Raw genomic sequence first — 18,834 nt, 5'->3', positions numbered from 1 at the left:
ATTCTGTGTCTCTATGCGAGCTACACGCGAAGAACGTAAAGATCCGAATCATAACGACGAATCGATATTCGAATACATTACCTGTAATCAGTCGCGTTTATTAGTACACCTGCCGCAAAGTGTGTCATTATCGATGCCGCTCGATAATAGACGCAGATAGAGTTTTAGGAATGTAATTAGAATCGCTGCATTTTCATGATATGTAGAGTTTATCCGCTAAGCGTTGTGTGTAAAGATCGGTTACGGATAACGCGGCTGTACGTGCCGCGCCGTTTTCTCGGTACGAAAGGGAGATACTAATCGATGGATGATCTACAATGTTGCTTACTCACACGAGAATTTACCTCACGATCGCCAATGCGGATTTTATTCTCTCTCTCTTTCTTTCTCCTTGTTTTTATCGAACACGTATAATACATAATAAAGCGCTACCTTCGACGTTCTACGTGGAAAATATGCGATAAGCATTGAATTATCCGCAATCGCTACTGCATTTTAATGCACCTGTAGTCACGTATATCACGTATACCGAGACCACTATGCATCGATAGTGACACGATGCATCTTGCGAAATTGCTTGCAATTGGAAACGTTATGATTCGGCGCGCGTGGAACTGCCGAAGTGAACGGCAAAGCGACAGCTTGATTTCATTATCGCGAACTATGGATCTCACGGGTAGAAGGTGCCACTGTTAAATTGCTGTGTGATCGCGTAACCCGCGCATACGAATGGGACAAACACGTGCACAGGCGCACGTAACGAGCTAAAATATCGGTCAACTTTGAGAAATTCTTCGGGATGTCATTAAAATTCATAGAATGTTACGCAGCTACGAAGTCGGAAGGTGCTAACGGCATTAAGGGAATATTTCTTTAGCACTGGCTAATTTCTCGTACGGTCCCGCGATGGGGGCCTAAACGAGCCGATAAATCTTGTCCACCCAACGGTACGCGCGCACTACCGATGTGCACACGAGTATGGATATATACATATACATTTACATATATTGTCGCTTTTATATCCAGGTAGGCTATAATTAGGGCGAGAGACAACAGGTGAGACTGACACAGCTGCTCCGCGCCTTCTCTCTACCTGAACATCCTGGCATCGACACTGCCTTCGGGCCGATCATATCTCCCGACAGGATCAGTCTCGAATGCCGGAAAGAAGAAAAATTTCTGCTCGCAAAATGCGAGATTACGACGCGACATTATCGTATCACTTCAAGGATCTTCCTTGCTTTGATATTAATTATTTATCTAAGACGATCTCGTTCTGCAGCTAATCCGAACATTTGGCTATTCCGAACATTGAACGTTTATAGATTCATCTCTAAGTCTTCGCATTCACGTGCGACTATTGCAATGTACTTTGATCACAGTGAATATGAGATTTCAAATAAAAATACATACAAATTTATTCAGGGGAGATATCTGCAGAAAGATTCCGTGGTTATTTCTTCCTATCGAGAGATGCGTCTGGTACCTCGCGAACTTCGTCGGTGCACGTAATCTGACTATATTCCATTCCGCTCTGCATTAATAATCTCGTTGTATTTTCCTGCAAATCGCGATTTCGTATGCGATCCCGCGCATATTTAATTACGCCGAGTCGGGAAAGGAGTGCGCTGTCGGGGCGCGTAATGCGAGTAGTTAAAAAGCGGTGTTTACAACCGACGTTCCCGTTGACGGGGATACGAGCCGAGATAACGGGAGATAATGAATTTCGACGTTGGCGATCGCCGTCTGCGAAATCGATCCACAATTAAAACGAATCTCACGGTAGCTCGAATCTCGTCGCGCGATATCGATGACGCCTTGGGGCAGATCGTATCTTTCAACCTAACTTTGCTCTCTGTGAGTAAACATACATCGTCATAATACAATTCTGAAATAATCAGATAACGAAACATTTGGGCAGTTTGTAGCAGTTGTAAATATTACGACACTTGCGTATCATATTTTTCACACGGTTGTAATAGGATTTCGATGATGGCCGAAGAGGCTTAGGAGGGTAAAGTCAAATGATATTTCCATAAGGCTTTCGATTACTGATAGCGATAGAAAAGTGAGCAGCGAGTCTCCTGATGAAAGACGAGCCGACATGTGCTGGTGCACGACGTTTTTTGGAAGGGAAGATAACGCACAGTGAAATGTACGCCGAGTGAAACATCCTACGGACAGTTACCCATCCGGAAACAAAAACGCGTGTAATCGTTAGCTCCTGGATAGCCTAGCTGGGCTGGTTCTGCACGAATACTCGGTCCTGAAATTGAGAGAAAACGCACGCGTGTAAAAACGTCGCGTGGTTTTGGACGCTGGATTAAAAATTCCGCTGGATTGAAAAGTTTGACAGGAATTTTTGATTCTGATTTTGCAGGTACATAAAAACGTTAAATTATAAAGCCTCGCTCTACGAGAGATCTTCTGCAGGCGAAATGTCATCAAAAGTATTATATTCCGAGTATCACTCGTCATCATCAATTCACAGGTATCATTCATTCATCACATCAGATGATCTCGGGACGCGATGTGAGTCGCTTTAAGGAAAACGGCGCGACCGACCAGTCGTATAAAGTTGTCTATAGTTCTTCTCCATATAATCCAGAAGCTGGGAAGCCCGTTATGGTCGGGCGAGACACTTGGTCGGCGTCGGTTACGTCGGACCGCGCGCGTCCCGCATGGCCGATTCGACGATCTAAACTGCGGGGATCATCTGATTGCGAGCAGCCGAGTGAAAGATCCAATTCCTCCAATTAAGCTTTCGCACTTTTTGACGGCACGCTCGACGGCGCGTAGGAGCGAGAGCGCGAACGAAGAGACCAGTGAGGAGAAAGAGCGGCGAGCCCGACGAAATCCGGCATTAAGGGCGTCGCCGGTCGATTGGATTAAGCCACGGCTCGCGTGACAATTGACTCACGTCATCAGCACGATCGCCGATCTCGACAGAAACGACATCGGTCCGTGAAATTTGCGAGGACTTCGGCACAGAAAAAAAATCCACGATTCCGACGGGATGTCTCTTTTATCGGGAGTGCGATGCCGATGCTCACAGCGTGGCGATAAATCTCGTGACTTAAATAATAATGTCAGAGATTAAAAAAGGATCAAGATTGATTCTACAACTGCGAGAAATCTGTTTGGTAGAAGTACGACGTACCACTTTCTCGATAGAAAAAGTGGAACAGATTTGATAATTGGTTAGATTGAGAAATTGTTTTTTAATAGTACCTACAGGATATAAAAAAGTACATTTCGTATCCTTTCTACTTGAGCAATACTGCGACTATCAACGGACCGTATGTGACGAGGTATCGTTTCTCGCGGATCGTCCGAGAAACCCTCGCCGGCGGTCACCTAAACATGACAAAACCAGCACTAATTTCACAAGCGAATAAACGCGGCCCCACGGTCACCCCGCTGAATCGTGGGGTGGGCTGAACGCGCATTACTCGCCCTCGACAAGTTGGGTGGACGAAGGTGAGGGAAGGAACGGACGAAGTTTCGCATGCTTCTGCTGGATGTTACGAACACATACGGCGGAGTTGTTGCGGGAAGACAGGGGGACAATCATAGGGTGACTGAGACGCGACAACGCATGGGGTGATACCGATACAGCCCCGAGTATTTGAGACAGAGATGAGTCAGCTGCGCCGCCGGTGCATTGAGGAGAGCCACCCTCGAACGATTCATCCTAAAAGCGGCCGGAGATGTCTTCTTACTGTCGAGCGATTCCACCGACCAGCCCGATCGATCAGAACGCGATCCTCGTGACGAATGCGATAACATAACAAAGTCAATCGAGGCAATTCCATCTTGATTTATCGAGAAAATTCAGAGCGAAAGAAGAACAAATCCTCGGCGTGTTTTAATTGATAAATAGATGTATTGGGTTGTTCGGAAAGTAATTTCGTTTTTCACAAAGCGATGTCGTTAGTCGCGTTCCTCGATACTTAACCTTACTCTAAGCGGCAAATTCGTTTTATATTTTGACAACTGACATTTCAGACGTCATTTAGTATCTTATTGTGTTGCGATCTGTCAAGTAATTGTTTTTTGGCATCACATCAAACATGGAAAATCAAAGTGAGCATTTTCGTAATATTTTGCTTTTTTACTACCGAAAGGGTAAAAATGCAGTGCAAGCGAGAAAAAAATTGTGTACCGTGTACGGAGATGTATTGAGTGAACGTCAGTATCAGAATTGGTTTTCGAAATTTCGTACTAGAAATTTCGATTTGAAAGATGCACCACGTTCAGGTCGGCCAATTAAAGCTAATGACGAGAAAATAAAGGCTCTGGTGGATGCAAACCGTCGCATAACAACACGCGAAATTGCTGAAAAGTTAAATTTATCGAATTCGACCGTTTACGATTATTTGAAACGCCTTGGATTCGTTTCAAAGCTCGATATTTGGGTTCCACACAATTTAAAGGAAATTGACTTGATTCGACGCGTTACCATCTGCGATTCATCGTTGAAACGTGAAGAAAATGAACCATTTTTGAAGCGAATCATAACTGGAGATGAAAACTGGATTGTTTACGACAATGTTAAGCGAAAACGATCATGGTCCAGGCAAGATGAACCTGCTCAATCGACATCCAAGGCAAATATTCATCAAAAGAAGATCATGCTTTCTGTATGGTGGGATTGGAAGGGAATCGTATTTTTCGAGCTACTACCAAGCAACCAGACGATTGATTCGAAAGTGTATTGTCGTCAGCTGGATGAATTGGATGCTGCCATCAAGCAGAAGCGACCAGAATTGGCGAATAGGAAAGGTGTCGTATTCCATCACGACAATGCCAGACCACACACAAGTTTGGTCACTCGCCAGAAGCTTTTACAGCTTGGATGGGATGTGCTACCACACCCACCATACTCTCCTGATCTGGCACCATCCGATTACCATTTGTTCCGGTCTCTACAAAATTCTTTGAACAATGTAAACTTCGATTCAAATGAAGGCGTCAAAAATCACTTGCTTCAATTTTTTGTCAATAAGGAGAAGGACTTCTATGAGCGTGGAATCTTAAAGTTGCCAGAAAGATGGCGAAAGGTAGTGGAACAAAATGGCCAATACATCACTGAATAAAATTTTTTCTAAATATGAAAAAACCGCCTTTCATTTTTCCTTGAAAAAACGAAATAACTTTCCGAAGAACCCAATAAATTGCTGATTTTTACATTGTAACACTTTTGGATAATAATAAATAAATAATTCTCGAATAAATAACATATGACGTGCCTCTTATCATTTCAGAGCGTAACATGCGTAAACCTGAACCTGAACGCTAAAAGTTGATTTTTAGCCTCGTCCATCAGATCGGTCCGAGTCCCTTTCGCGATAAGGTTCGGGCATCCAGTCGGATCGCATCTCCGTCGCGGCGTTAGTCTCAAATTAATTGTGCCACTCCTTTCGACAGGCTGGCGCTATAACGGTCGTAGGTAGGCGTCGTTTCGAGTGTCGTCGGCTCTGGTATCATATGAGCGCATCTGCCCCCGGCCGTTCGCCCTTGCCCCCGGGACCCTACCATAGGTAGGTAGAAGGCCATAAGAGAAGCGCGCGCGCGCGTTTTCGATTTATTCCTCATACTCGCGGCTTGGTGTGGTCGGGTGTCGAAACAGCTCGACCAATTATCGAGAAACTGGAATCTCCGGCCACCCAAAGACCACCCAGAGGTCCCTGCTCTCCCGATCCCGGTCGTCTTCTCCTCGTCTCTCGTCTTCGTGCTCGTCCGCGTCGTCGACCAAGTTGTCGTCGTCGTCGTCGTCGTCTTCGTGGATCGCCGGCAATCGGCGCTCGCAAACGAGCTCTCCTCCTCGTCGACTTGGAGTTAATTAAGGCCGATCTCCGTGCCGGCTAAGGACCTTCTGGCTTACGCCTTTTCCTCACATTCCGTCTCCGTCTCTCTCTTTATCGTCCGACTTTCTCGTCTTTTCTCTTCTTATGCCATCTTTTCTTTTTCTTCTTCTTCTTCTTGCTCGTCTTCCCTCCTCGACGACCGCCCTCGTCCCGCTCGCGAATGTCCGTTCCTTTGAGAACCGCCGCGCCGCTGCGTGTCCGCGCGTCGATCTTTGCCATTAAACGCGCGCGGGAAGACCTACTCGGTGGTATTTTACGCGTCGCGTTTCCTGTTCCTCCACGCGAAACCGCACGCCGATTTAATAGGAGCGGTTTCGCTGACGCGAATAACGCCGTCTCTCCGAATTCGTAAACAACGAGTGATGGAAGAGCGTCGTCATGACACAGCTTCTTAAATACTGCTTTGAAGTTCTTCCTCTCTGCGCTTTTACGATGCGCTTGCTTTTACGATTCCTCGGAATGCAACGCTCCTCTCTCGTCTTGTCCTTGTCAGATCTCCGGAGGAATCGCAGGTACATCGAACTGTCATCAGCGGGATCGCAGGACACGAGGATTGATTCGACCGTTTCGGAATTGTCCCTTCCTTCGTGCGGCTCGACCCAAAATCGTCCGAGTCTTTTGTTCGTGCCGACTACTGGTGGACGGATCTAATTGCATCTACGCAGAGCGATACCGGAGGGACCAGCGCAAAAGGTATCCGCAGCAATCTTCGATCGGCCGGTAAACGATCTGTATTGCCGTGGCTGGTGAGATCTTATCTTGCCCGGTGGCGGTGATCTTTCGCTTTGGTTACCGTATTCCCTGGCGATGTCTATCTTCTCGACACCCTTCCCGATAAAACCGGCGTTCAACGTTGACCGTGGTCAAACGATCTCTCTATTGCTCCCCGTCTCCCGTGGGAGACTGGTGTTCGGGGATGCAATGCGTGAACGCGGTGTAACGTTACTCTTTGTCACACTCACGAATTCTAGCGCGATGTACATCATGAAGAGCGTATGTGTTCAGTTTTGTCGAAAATAGCATCTTGAATAATAAATTTTTTGTGTTTCACGTTTTGTTCATTCCGTCAGAACGCGCGTGTATCCGAATGAAGAGGCAACTACGAGTTTCAATTTCCGGCTAGTCGCACCTTTGTCTTCCAGAAAACCGGCCAGAGCAGTTTCTCTCGTGACCTCGACCTGTCCGCTACGAGGGGGAAGATGGCGAAGCGTACGCGCGCACGTGCAAGATGCGCGCACATTTTCGTGGATGTGCCTTCTTGTGCAAGTGGAGAATGAGGCGCGGGTGTCAGATGCATTCGAGATAAAGCGCCGTGGCCCCCGCAGGGGTTTCCGGTGCACGTTCCGACGAGAGAAGGAGACGGACGGAGGGTAGGCACGATTGCATGAGGATCCCCTTTCCCTTTGCTTTCGGCCGCACGAAAACCGAAAACGTGGTGAAACTACGAAATATCTCTCTCAACTCCTTCACCGATAACATCGCTGCGTCGTCTCTCTCGTTGCCTTTCGGGTACAGATGCGCATGAAACTGTCTCTTTATAAAGAACTGAAAAGGCCTCTGATAGCAGCTGAGATTTTAACGCCATCGCAGACATAAACGCGTAGGCGTAGAACGCTTGATGCGCGAGATTCGATATGAAGACGAACTAAACGCGACGAAAATAAGTAACGCGAGGAATCACGGGTCAAAGGAATCACGGGAAGTGAAAGAAGAGGAGAGAATGGGGGCGCGAAGGAGGGAAGATAAAATTTGTAGCGAGAATGGATCGGGGTAGAAGTTAATGGTGGTAAAATGGTGGGGGAGGGACGCGCAGGGGAGGAAAAACGCGGCAGGAAATTTGTGAGGCTTTTTTGTTAGATTCATTAGAAACGTACGATTAGCCTGTATACGCGGCCGGAGCAGTCGCCTCGTAAAAGTAATCTATAATTGGGTCGTAAAACAATAAACTCTATTAAGCTTTGACGAGGGCGCAAGGCGGCCCCGATTGGGCCCCGTAGCTTGAGACTTTCGGTACACAGGGCTTCCTGGAAGCCAGCGACCATAACGCTCGCCGTATGCTTAATAACTAATAACCGACAATCGTAACGTAATCATAATCTGATGCCTTGCCATCTTAATGCTCGTCGGCGCTGATGAGACTCCCGTCCATTCCCGGGACGGCAGGGATATTCCGTGATCCCAGATTAATGACTGTGTTTTCATGGCCGTGAGGCTGCACGTACACTTCACATGGCGTTACTATCAAGAATCTCCACGACAGGGTTGGGGCAAAACTATGAGGTACGCGCATATCGCTCGAGTCCGCTCTCCTTCAGACTGGAAGCATGTCAGCAGTCACAAGTCTCTGGCGCAGGCAGCACTCGTGAACGTGGTTTTCGCGAGGGGGGCAATGGTGTCGGGCGACACTTGTCTCATCGTGAAAAACTGGACGTTCCTCCCTGCGCGCCATTGGCGGCGACGTCGGTGGTGTTAGGTGATTTCACTTGTTGTCCGACAATCGGCCGTCGAGGAACGCGGGGTACCGTCGTCGTAACGGGGGGACAAAGCGCGTCGATGGGCATCGGCGCCATTGGGGATGCACGGTTCCATCCATCAGCGGAGAACGGTCGTCTCGTCTTCTGGCATTCTCTACCGGTGCCCCGCTCGTCCCTCCGCCCTTCCCGGTTCGACCATTCCTATCCTCATTCTCCGTCCTCCATCCTTCATTCCTGCTGAGCCTTAATTCCAGGCGAGCGACCCGCGCGCATTCCCCGTTACGTTCTCTCTCGTCAACCTCCTGGGTCCCTCCCTCCCGAACTCCTGTCCGTTTGCTCGCGTCTCTTCTTCGTGCTCTTCTTCCTTCGCTTCTTCGATCTTGGAGATTCGAAACCGCATCAGGATCCTTAACCTAGAAGACCCTTCTTCGTCTTCGTGCGACAACCCGAAATTTAATTTAAATGAGTAGAATTTGATTTTAATTTGATTTTAGAGCACATGTCTATGTGTGTGTTGTGTGCGCAATGTGCAGATGTTTATTAAAGGTGAGAAAAATTTGAGACTTTCGCGCTGTTGAGTTTTATTAAAACGCTTTTATCTTTTGTCGTTTTAATTTGTTGAATTAGGCACACATCACACGCTTTCCAGTGTAACACATGATCTAATCTTCATCAGCGTTAGTTTCTTCTGCAATTTTCCTTAGGATTGTTGTTTCTTCGTAAGCGTTACTCATCTATAGCGAACGGTTATATCAGATAACGATGTCCTTCCGTGATGGGATTTCTTAATGATGTCGTGCGCCATGTGCGCGATTAACGCCAGACAGTGAGTGATTTGTGATCGTTCAAGAAGCAAGCAATTTTTCCACGAACGTGGTTCTTGCATTTTAATCCTTTCACAATTTTCTTCGTCGGAACGATCGCGTGGCTTGCGTTAAACCGCGGTACCACCGCGAGATGATCGTCGACTCGTGATTATCGATTACCGAAATGTTACATATTTATAAATCGCCGTAAGTCGTTTCCCCGTCATTATACTTTTAAAATTCTATCGTATTCATCTTGCGAACAGCAGGAGAAGTTTCAAATATACTTCTGTTTTTTTCTTTATTCAAGTAATTGATTTTATTTGATCGACTATAACAACGTCGGAATCACTCACACGTCTCTCTGTTTCGTGCATACTACGCAACTTAAAATTTTATAGATGCAGGTTGGTACACGCGTTAAACTCGACGTCATTATAATTCCTCGGCCGTGCGAAGAAGTAACAGTACAGAAACCCTCTAAATAACACCGCCGATTTTATCTAACGCATCAGAGACACCCCTTGCCTTATAAAATACAATGTGTCCCGTCGAGATCCACGAATGTCGTGGCCGTTTTTTATTTTATGTCTTTTCCTCTGTATAAAAACGAATGCTGAAACGACGCAGTTAAAGCTAAATTAGAGACACCCTGTACAGAGCCCAGAGAATTAATAAAAGTTATCTCGCTGCACATCGCGATAAAAATTGAAGCGCTCTGGCGAAGTTGCGGAAGGGATCGAGCGTACGAGGACGCACAGTTTTTACAACGACAGCTGTAACAGCCCGAGTGACTTATAATCCTAGTCACACGCCACGCGTTAATTGCCTTTTACAACCCTTTACAGCTCTTCTTCGTTGGCTTAATTGTATCGGTTTACAACCCGCGTAGAAATTTTTAATTCGTTTACGATTGCACTCACGAGGCGACAACTCGAAGCGAGAAAGGTGTGTTCATGCGAGAGTCCGTTTTAACACGCTCCATTAAATTGTGTCCTCGCACTTGCAAACCACGTGAAGGAATTTCGTCACGAGCAACAAAAGCGTTTAAAAATTCTGAAATAAATAGTATATACGGTCGAAAGTCAAAACACGCCATATTTCCATAAGGTTCCTTTGTAAGAGGAGTCGAGTTAATATCAGTGCTCATCTATCGATTATACTTGCGATTTTGCAGATCTTAAGTTTGAGAAACGAAATAAATCATGCAACACGCATTGATCTCGGGCAGTTACATTTGATTGGCTCGTCGATCGAAACTTCTCACTCGGCCTCGTTCCTGTAACCGACTAACCGATAACTGGTTAACGAAGAACGGGTCAGAGCGTGCATTTCGACCTGGCAGGTCGCGGCTTGTTTCCGTACATCCGCGGTGCGATCGCCGTACCGTTGACACGCAAACAGTTTTAAGGGGCTTCCCGTGTGTCATTGAACCACACGGACGACGAATGTGTGCGCCTCACGGCTGGTCACAGCTGAAAACGGTCGCGCGCGGACTTTTCTCGTCCGAACGTGAAGCTTGTTCAGCGAAGCGTTGCTTTTTCTAAGCGCGAAATGCACTTCCACTGCGCGTGCAATCCGCAACCGCTTTGCATTGCAAATGAAAGCGAGATCTAACGAAATGCTATCCACGTCGGCAAATGTGGAAGGAAGTGTCCGTTTCTCCTCGTCGCGTTGCAAAATGCACGATTCGCGGCTACACGCGACGTGGCGGGAAACGCGATCGCAAAGTTTCGCCAGTGCCCATTAAACCCGTCGATCGCGCACACGGCCGATCGAGATATTAATCGAGATCACGCGCACTCTCACCTGCCCGGTGCGCCCTGTCAATTCCTCGGATAGATTACGCGCGTCGAATGCGGCACGAATGACGACTCGTCTCGCACGTCCCGTAGCCCGTAGTCATTATGCGGCCTTTAACGGGCCGGTCATTTAGTATGCTTTTTAGCTGCGGGTTAACAGCTGTACATTTCACGGCGCTTTGTTGCACTGCACACACTTGGCCGCGAGAATGCACGTAATCGACACGGATATCACGTAAAGAGGGGACGCATTGGCTCTTGCTGAACATACGACAAAGTCTAGAGAATGGACACGAGATCAGTCTACAAAGTTATCAAATTTCGATGGTTGATGGTATCTGAAACTGTATTAATTTCACATTGAAAATATCCTCGTCGCTTTCAAATATTTAATTACTGCACGGTACGTAAGATTTGATTTTTTAATTCTTTTATCGTGATTAAGTCGTTAATGCGAATAATCCTTATGGCTGCAATAAGTGTACTTTGAACACGCAGTTTATGCATCGTACTTTGAAAAAAATGTTTAAAAAGATTTCACAATGTGATCTGAGAAAGTATTAAAAAAAATACATAAGGGCACATAACGTTGCATTTTATCTGTGATCTTATTTATCCTGCAATTAAAGTTTCAGACATAGTGAACGCACGGCAAGAAAGTTGAGAGCAATTTAACGTCCCATATACATGATTACACCTGCGTTACGTTGAAACTCGTCGAAGAGATAGGACCGCCGCTTACTTCTGGTGTTCATACGGGTAACTTACCCCCTGAATTCTCGCTATTGACAGCGAGTCGATAGTAATTACATGTTGGTATAAATGTACATCGGGGAAGAAAGAAAATACAGAGAACACGTATACATATATCATCTGCAAATTGCGGCAATTTGCAGTAATTCGTTACCACATTATAATCCTATTGCATTAAATTTCGCAAAAATTTATTCGCCGTATTATTCGTGAAGTGTTAATTTTTGTCCCAATTATCTGCAAGAGGAGTACCGTGGCAGGGGACAGATCGTACGATTCCATGAGTCTACCTTCAGAGACGTGGCGAAAATATTTGACTTCGTGTATGGGCGGAGATCCGTCTACACTTTAAGTTGAAGTAGAACCGGTCTGAAGTAACCTGTCAGAACCCGTAGATCCTCAACGAGTTTGGAGAAGCCTTTCGATGTTCCGCGTGGCAGAAAAACAAAGATATTGAAAACAGAGTGAGATCGATATCGGGTGGATGAACACGAGTGGAAGAACTCGCGCGTCTACTTCTTCGTGAAGTGTGCACGAGCTGCAAGAAGAAATCGGTGGGAAAAACGCTCGTGACGCTCGATCGTAAATCGCGCGGTCTTACGAACGCGCGTTTTTCTGCATTTCATATCTTCGCGGAAGGCCGACCGAGCGAAAATGGTACGAGCAATTTTAATGGTTCAAATTCTCACATACAGATAGCTCGTTGAAGAAAAGCGCGGCGCAGAAAAACCAGCCGCTCGCTCGGGGTATCACTTCAATTAAGATTGAAGTCTGACATTAAGGGGAACGTACAAATCCGTCAATGTCTTCGTCCTATACGGAACGACTTTAGGGAAGATTTTAAATGGCCCTATGTGGTATTTGAAAACAGAATTCTCGAATTTAATTAAAGAGTTCAAAGCTTTTCAATAGCGAAGGAATACATACGACTTCCTGATTTTAATGACATTATTATTATAAAATCTATTAAACTACACACAATGATATTTATGACAACCAAATTGAAACATGGAAGCGAAATTGATACAAACACTTGAGTCACAAGTTATTAAAGATCTGCACTTAATTTTTGTCTTATAAATTGATGATTACGATCCGCAAATTAAATGAAGGCTTAGAAGAGTGAAGAAAAGCGAAAGTATCGGCTGATCTTCGATAATCACGATCGAAGACAACCACGTATCCATTAAGAGCTTAACTCGCGGCAAAACCGGTCAGTGGTCCGAAGGTTGGCGTGATCGTTTCAGTCTTCAGTACAGAGTAAGGAAGAACGACCAAGCTGTCGAAGGCGAAAATCAAGCAACAAGCCGTACAAAAACCTGTGGACGACAGCCATATTTACGTCGATTGTGAAATTACTTAATTAAACATAGCGACAGGAGGATAGCAGAAAAACGAACGGAGGTTGCACGCAAAGGTGAAAAACCGATACAAGCGACAGGATCGAAGAAACTTATATTTTGTTCGTGAAACGTTTCTTGTCAATTGTACGTAAAAGTCTATTCTTCGATATAGTTATCACGGCTGCGAGAATGTCACCGGATTGGTACTAATTGGTTTACGTATTTAAACCAATTAAAGTATGTACGATTTTTATATCAGCAAACATAAAAAAAGATTCTTTATTTGTAAATGCTAATTAATTCTATCTTTTTCTAATCACTACTTTTATCAATATCTTGTAAAATTTGCTGTTGATTTATTTCTAGAGCTAATCTGGATGGTAACGTATACATGTAACGTCACATAGGATAAGAATCTTTTTAACTTCTTCGTTTACTTCACGTGTATTCCCACGCGAATCTGACTTTCATGCGAAGTTGATCGGTCGTCCGCGAAATTGGATCCTTCCACACTTCGAGTGGACACGATCCAAGAGAGAAACACGTTGGGTTACCGAAGACGCGCTGCTCGAAGTCGGTCCTCGGACACGGTGAGCTTGGGGACCGGTCCCGCGGTACATCGGCCGAGATGCGAGGCCGGGAGCTTTCGCGCCGTTCCCGAAGTCACTTTATTAAGCGCAACAGCGATGGAGGAACCGCGTTCGGCAGCCGATGTCGGCGGAGAGAAACGACAGAAAAACCGAAAGAGAGCCGCGAACAAGACTCGGTGTGAATCTCATCTTTTATTCAGCCGCTCGATCGTGGTGTGCGTCCAGCTTCGTTCGAGCAGGCCCTCAGTCCTCCGGACTCGGGACGGCCGGATGTGTGAGTGTCTTCGAACAGAGGCACCGCGCCACTTAGGGTGTGAAACCGGCGACATGCCATCGAAAAATCCAATGGACCTTCTCCTCCTTCTCCTTTTCCTCTTTCTTCTCCACCTCTTCCTCCTGATTCTGGCAGCCCTTGCGCCCACCCGCTCCTCTCACTCTCGTCCTTCTCACGGATTGGAAGAATTCACTTCGAATCCCGGACTTTAAGACCCGGGCCATAAAGTCGTCGTCGTCCTGGTATGCGAGTCGCGTATGCAAGCCGCATACGCGCAAAAGCCGACTACAGGTGCATCACGGGACGTAACAGCCTCAACTGCAGGAATCTAGACTACCTGCGTTAAGTGCCAAATTCCGAGGCGGCGGACTTACAAGAGATTTTTCTCTGGAGCTAGCGCAACGAGTTCGATAGGCCGAGAATGCAACTTTGCAAATGAATCGCGGCGAGGCGCCGGGTTTCGCCGGCAAACGCGCGGAATCATCAAAGGACAGACATAAAATATAACGCACAATAGAATATTAATTATTAGCGATTGACGCAAGGCTTATTTAGGCTTATTATGAAGAATACGCTAGTGCACAAAGGTAATACTATGCGTGCGTATGAAATCGCATTTAGCTTGCCAATAGCAGTAATTAACATTTTAAGGCTAAAATCGCATAGAGAGTTAATTACGTAAATAATTAACGAGGACGCGCTCTCTATTTGTCATATACCTGGTTATTCCGCATTTCATGAAAATACAGTAAATTGCCAAGAGTTCTATGAAATCGCAATTTAATATAATGTATTTTTTGTATCGTTACCAGACATCTCGCATGATCGATCGCGATTTAATCGACATCAGACACATGATACCTCACAGGTTGACACGTAATCGATCCATACGTCTTTTTAACCGATTCGCTATGGTGATAGCAGACACCATCGATCAGGGGGGAAAATTAGAGGTTTGCCCGACCAATTACAAGCGGCCGTTCTCTGAAACCTACAGCGCCGAAATATATCATCCCCTAACGCGTTCGGTTATAACGTAGGAAATTATTGCCGCGTTTAGGATCTAATTGGGCCGTCAGCGTCTTGTTATCCTGTCGTCTTCGTATCCTCCGCACTCTTTCCACGCGCGGCCCATTCGTTTTTTACTCGGTCCCATCCCGAGGACCGTGACAGCCGGTACCGCGAGCCATCCGCACGAAAGGACGAGAAAATTTGTTAATAGCTAGGAGACTCAGATATCCTCTTCCTTGGAAAAAGGACGAGGCGCATTGCACAAAATGTCGCGATAACGTCGTGAAATTCGAAATTGTTCTATAATCGTTATATCAAACGCTTCTAGTTAAAATCTACATGTTATCGCCAATGTAAATTTAGAATCAATTTTATTTTACGAAAGTAATTAATAATAAGAACGATTGCATGAAAGAACAGAAAATAATTACTGAATTTTCCAAAGAAATGACTGAGAAAGCGTCCAATGCTGTGAAATAAATTTCTGCGACTCTTTGCGGCGTTTCACTCGAGCCTGCGGAGATACGCTACTAAAGCGGAAAATAAAACGTATCATCCCGCGAGCAGACGGTAGCAACTACGTCGCATTTAGGATCTAATTGGACCGTCGACGTCTCGTTGTCTCCATGCCCACCCTCCTATACCCATACCCACCCATCGCTCTCACCGATTCTCTCTTACCGTGACAGCTGGTACCACGGGACCAGACTTCCCTCGTCGTCGTCGTCCTCGAGGCGTCTTTTCATAGTTTTCAGTCCGTCGTTAACCCACCCACGATCTTGTCGCAAATTAAACGTCCCACGGAAGGCCCGCCGTTCTCCGTCCTCGCTTATTGATTCGTAATGGTCGGTTCCGAACGTCCTGGTACACTCCGTGGCTGGCGTGCCTCATGCAATTCCCAATATTGCGAAAGCACGACGACGACGACAACGACAACGATGATGGTTCGTTGGTCGTAGAATCTTCCCTATGAGACAAGAAGAGGACGAGGATCTCGATTTGATTTTCGCATCGGACCTGGGGCGTCTCTCCGGCTGAAGGATCACGGCTCGTTTTGCTCACGTTCGGATGGAAGCGGATAACGCGTTGTTCGACCAGAGGAGTGGTCCGGGTCCATTGACAGGCCTTATCTCAAGGACGGCATGTCGCCACATCGTACGTAGACTGTTCACGATAATGACGTCGTGTTACGCTTACTTGCCGCGCGACGTCCGTAATTAGGTAATTAGGTGAATGTCAAAATGGAAAGGCGCGTTCTAACAGCAACGATATCGGCAAGTGATCGTGTGCGGAGTCCATTTCCCGTTGCTTAAGGGGAAAATCGTTCCTCGCTGTATCGCGAACTTAAGGAAATTAATCCCGCGGCCGTTCCGGATCCTGACAGCTTTATGACGCGGCGCGATTAAGCGAATTTAACCGCGGTGCGCGCGAAGAGGAAGCGCGGCAGGTGAGCATTCGGTGAGGATTTCTCGCTGGCCGAGTAATCGCGCTCGTTTGAATTACCGGCGTCGTACTAATGGCCGAATCAAGCGCCGTTTCTATACGGAATTACGGAAGCCGGCGCGCCGATATTTCAAGCATTCGCCGCCGTTAAGGCGAAGTAACGAGGCGAGATAAGGCTCCCCACCGCACTTAAGTTCCCTAAGGCCCTCCTTAAGGCCCACACAGGAGCGGCCGGGACGCCTCGTTCTCTCTTTCCAGTCACTACTACCTGACGCTCTACCTCTGTCGCTCTCGAGCTCGCCTTCTCCGTAGTTTCTATCACTTTTTCTCTTTCTTTCCGCGTGTGTATCCGAGTGTGTGGGGCCACGCATTTATTTGACGGTGCTTCGCGTTCTCCACGGAGAAATTATCGCTACGAGGTATGCCCGCTCGTTGTGACCAACCGCGCGAGTAGCGATCGCCTCGAACCACTCTCGAACGCGTAGAACAATAAAAGTAATGAAACATACTGTGATGCAAAAACTAAAATTTGAATTGGATGAATATCTTGCTTCGCAAAGAAATGATGAATGCTACGAGCTTAACACTGGGATCAATATATAGATTAAGCCGTATGATGGAGCTAATATGCGAATATTGCAATTATGGATACGGTGATTATTTTATTTCCGTTCAACTCTATCGAATTTTTTAACTAGAATTACAATATTTATCTAATCAATCGTCACAATTCTTTCATGCTATAAATTTAATTGTAGAATTTATGTAATTTTTGTCACGTACAGAATTTTGATGTGGACAAAGGACAAGCGTGGATCACTCGAACGTGTTAACGTGAAAACGTGCAGCCTGTCGCTTTCCCAACCGAGATTAAGCCTCGATACTGGTGGATTCAGTGGTAGACGCGTAATTGCTCGAGCTCATCGCTAGTCGCATTCGTAATGGGACGAATTATCGCTAGAGCTGGCATTTAAATAATTGGAGTCAGCCCGAACAGATGGGACGGCAAAGGAAGCAGTTCGGGAGCGTGTTAGTGAGCTCCGAACATTTTTCCTTCTCGACTCGCGTGCCTGTTTGTCTTTCAGATACCGATCTTCTTTGTTACTTGCACCTTTTTCGTAAAACGAACCTCGTTGATTTCGATCACGCGATTGCTCCCGTGAGCTCGTGCTTGTTTATAGAAATTTGAGGTATCGTAACACTTCAAAACTTTCGAGATCTTGTTTTACATTGCGTTTTACATCTTTTGCTTGGTGATGGGGGAGGGGAGGGACGATTCTGTAAGAAATAACCAAAGGAGTATTTTCTCGAGAATCGAGAATGCGTTTCGTCACATCCAGTTGCTCGGTCTTTTACGGCTAATTTAGGATGATTACGCGTAGGATAATGCTGACCGTCAATTTACTCTGCCTACTCGCCCTCGTCACCACTTTTTTCAAAGTTACAGCTTGATTATAGCATACGCGAAAGAATATATCTGTAGGAGTCGTTCATTTAGTGAGTGCTGACGACATAATCGTTTCGAGTGTCAACCTCGTCGAGGCTTTAATAGCCGTCATTTCTGCACTTTGTATGCACGTGCACGTATTATTACTGATATTTTATTTTTTAAACATGTATCACGACAATGTACAGAAGGTCAATTGGTGAGCATGTGAAATTTCAAGAAATCACCATCACTTTAAATTTTCCCACTTATTACTCACCGAAACAGCTGCAATTCAGAATCAACGGCGCATTCAGCTACCAAGATCTGAAACAAAAATAAAAAGTTTTGACATTTAGCTACAAAGAAATAAGATTAACATAACGATTTGATGTACTCATAGATTTACATGTCTCTTAAGAGAGGATTTGACAGATCGATCGGTCAAATCGATTATAACCGTCGTGAGACCAGTCGACATAAAGAAACAGCACTATACGACACGGTCTTCATTATCTTTTTCTACCGCACGACCATAAACAGGAAACGGTCGCATCGGTCGCCAGGACTTTTTTTTCGCCCCGGGTCGATCGGGCTCGCGTCCCAGCCGTTTTTCTGGCCAATTTGCAGCCATTAATGCTCATTCGAGTCCCGACCTTTTCCACACACGCCCGTACATGTTTCCTCGGTGTCCTCTCGTCTCCTTCCGTGGCAGAACGACACCGGGGGCCCGTCGTTCGTATCGAGCGGCGGCGGTGTCGGCAACGACGACGACGTCGGGTACGTCGACAGAGAGAACGAGTGAGCGACCGTTCGGGCGTCACAGACAATTTAACACCTGGCCTAAATGGTTTGTTAGCGCATAATATCAGCCGGTACCCGGGCGACAGGATACGGGACATTACAATATGGAAATTACGGGGGCCCCACCACGGCCGTCCGTCCATTGGGCAGCACACACCTCAGGCGCGGCCAATTTCTGTCACTTTAATGCGCCGGATCGGTTACACAGGCCGCTCTTTCGTATCGCACCCGGAGGTGC

This window comes from Ooceraea biroi, chromosome 3 (assembly GCF_003672135.1).
Source record: "Ooceraea biroi isolate clonal line C1 chromosome 3, Obir_v5.4, whole genome shotgun sequence".
NCBI lineage: Eukaryota > Metazoa > Arthropoda > Insecta > Hymenoptera > Formicidae > Ooceraea > Ooceraea biroi.
Note: the sequence above shows the minus strand (reverse complement) of the source record.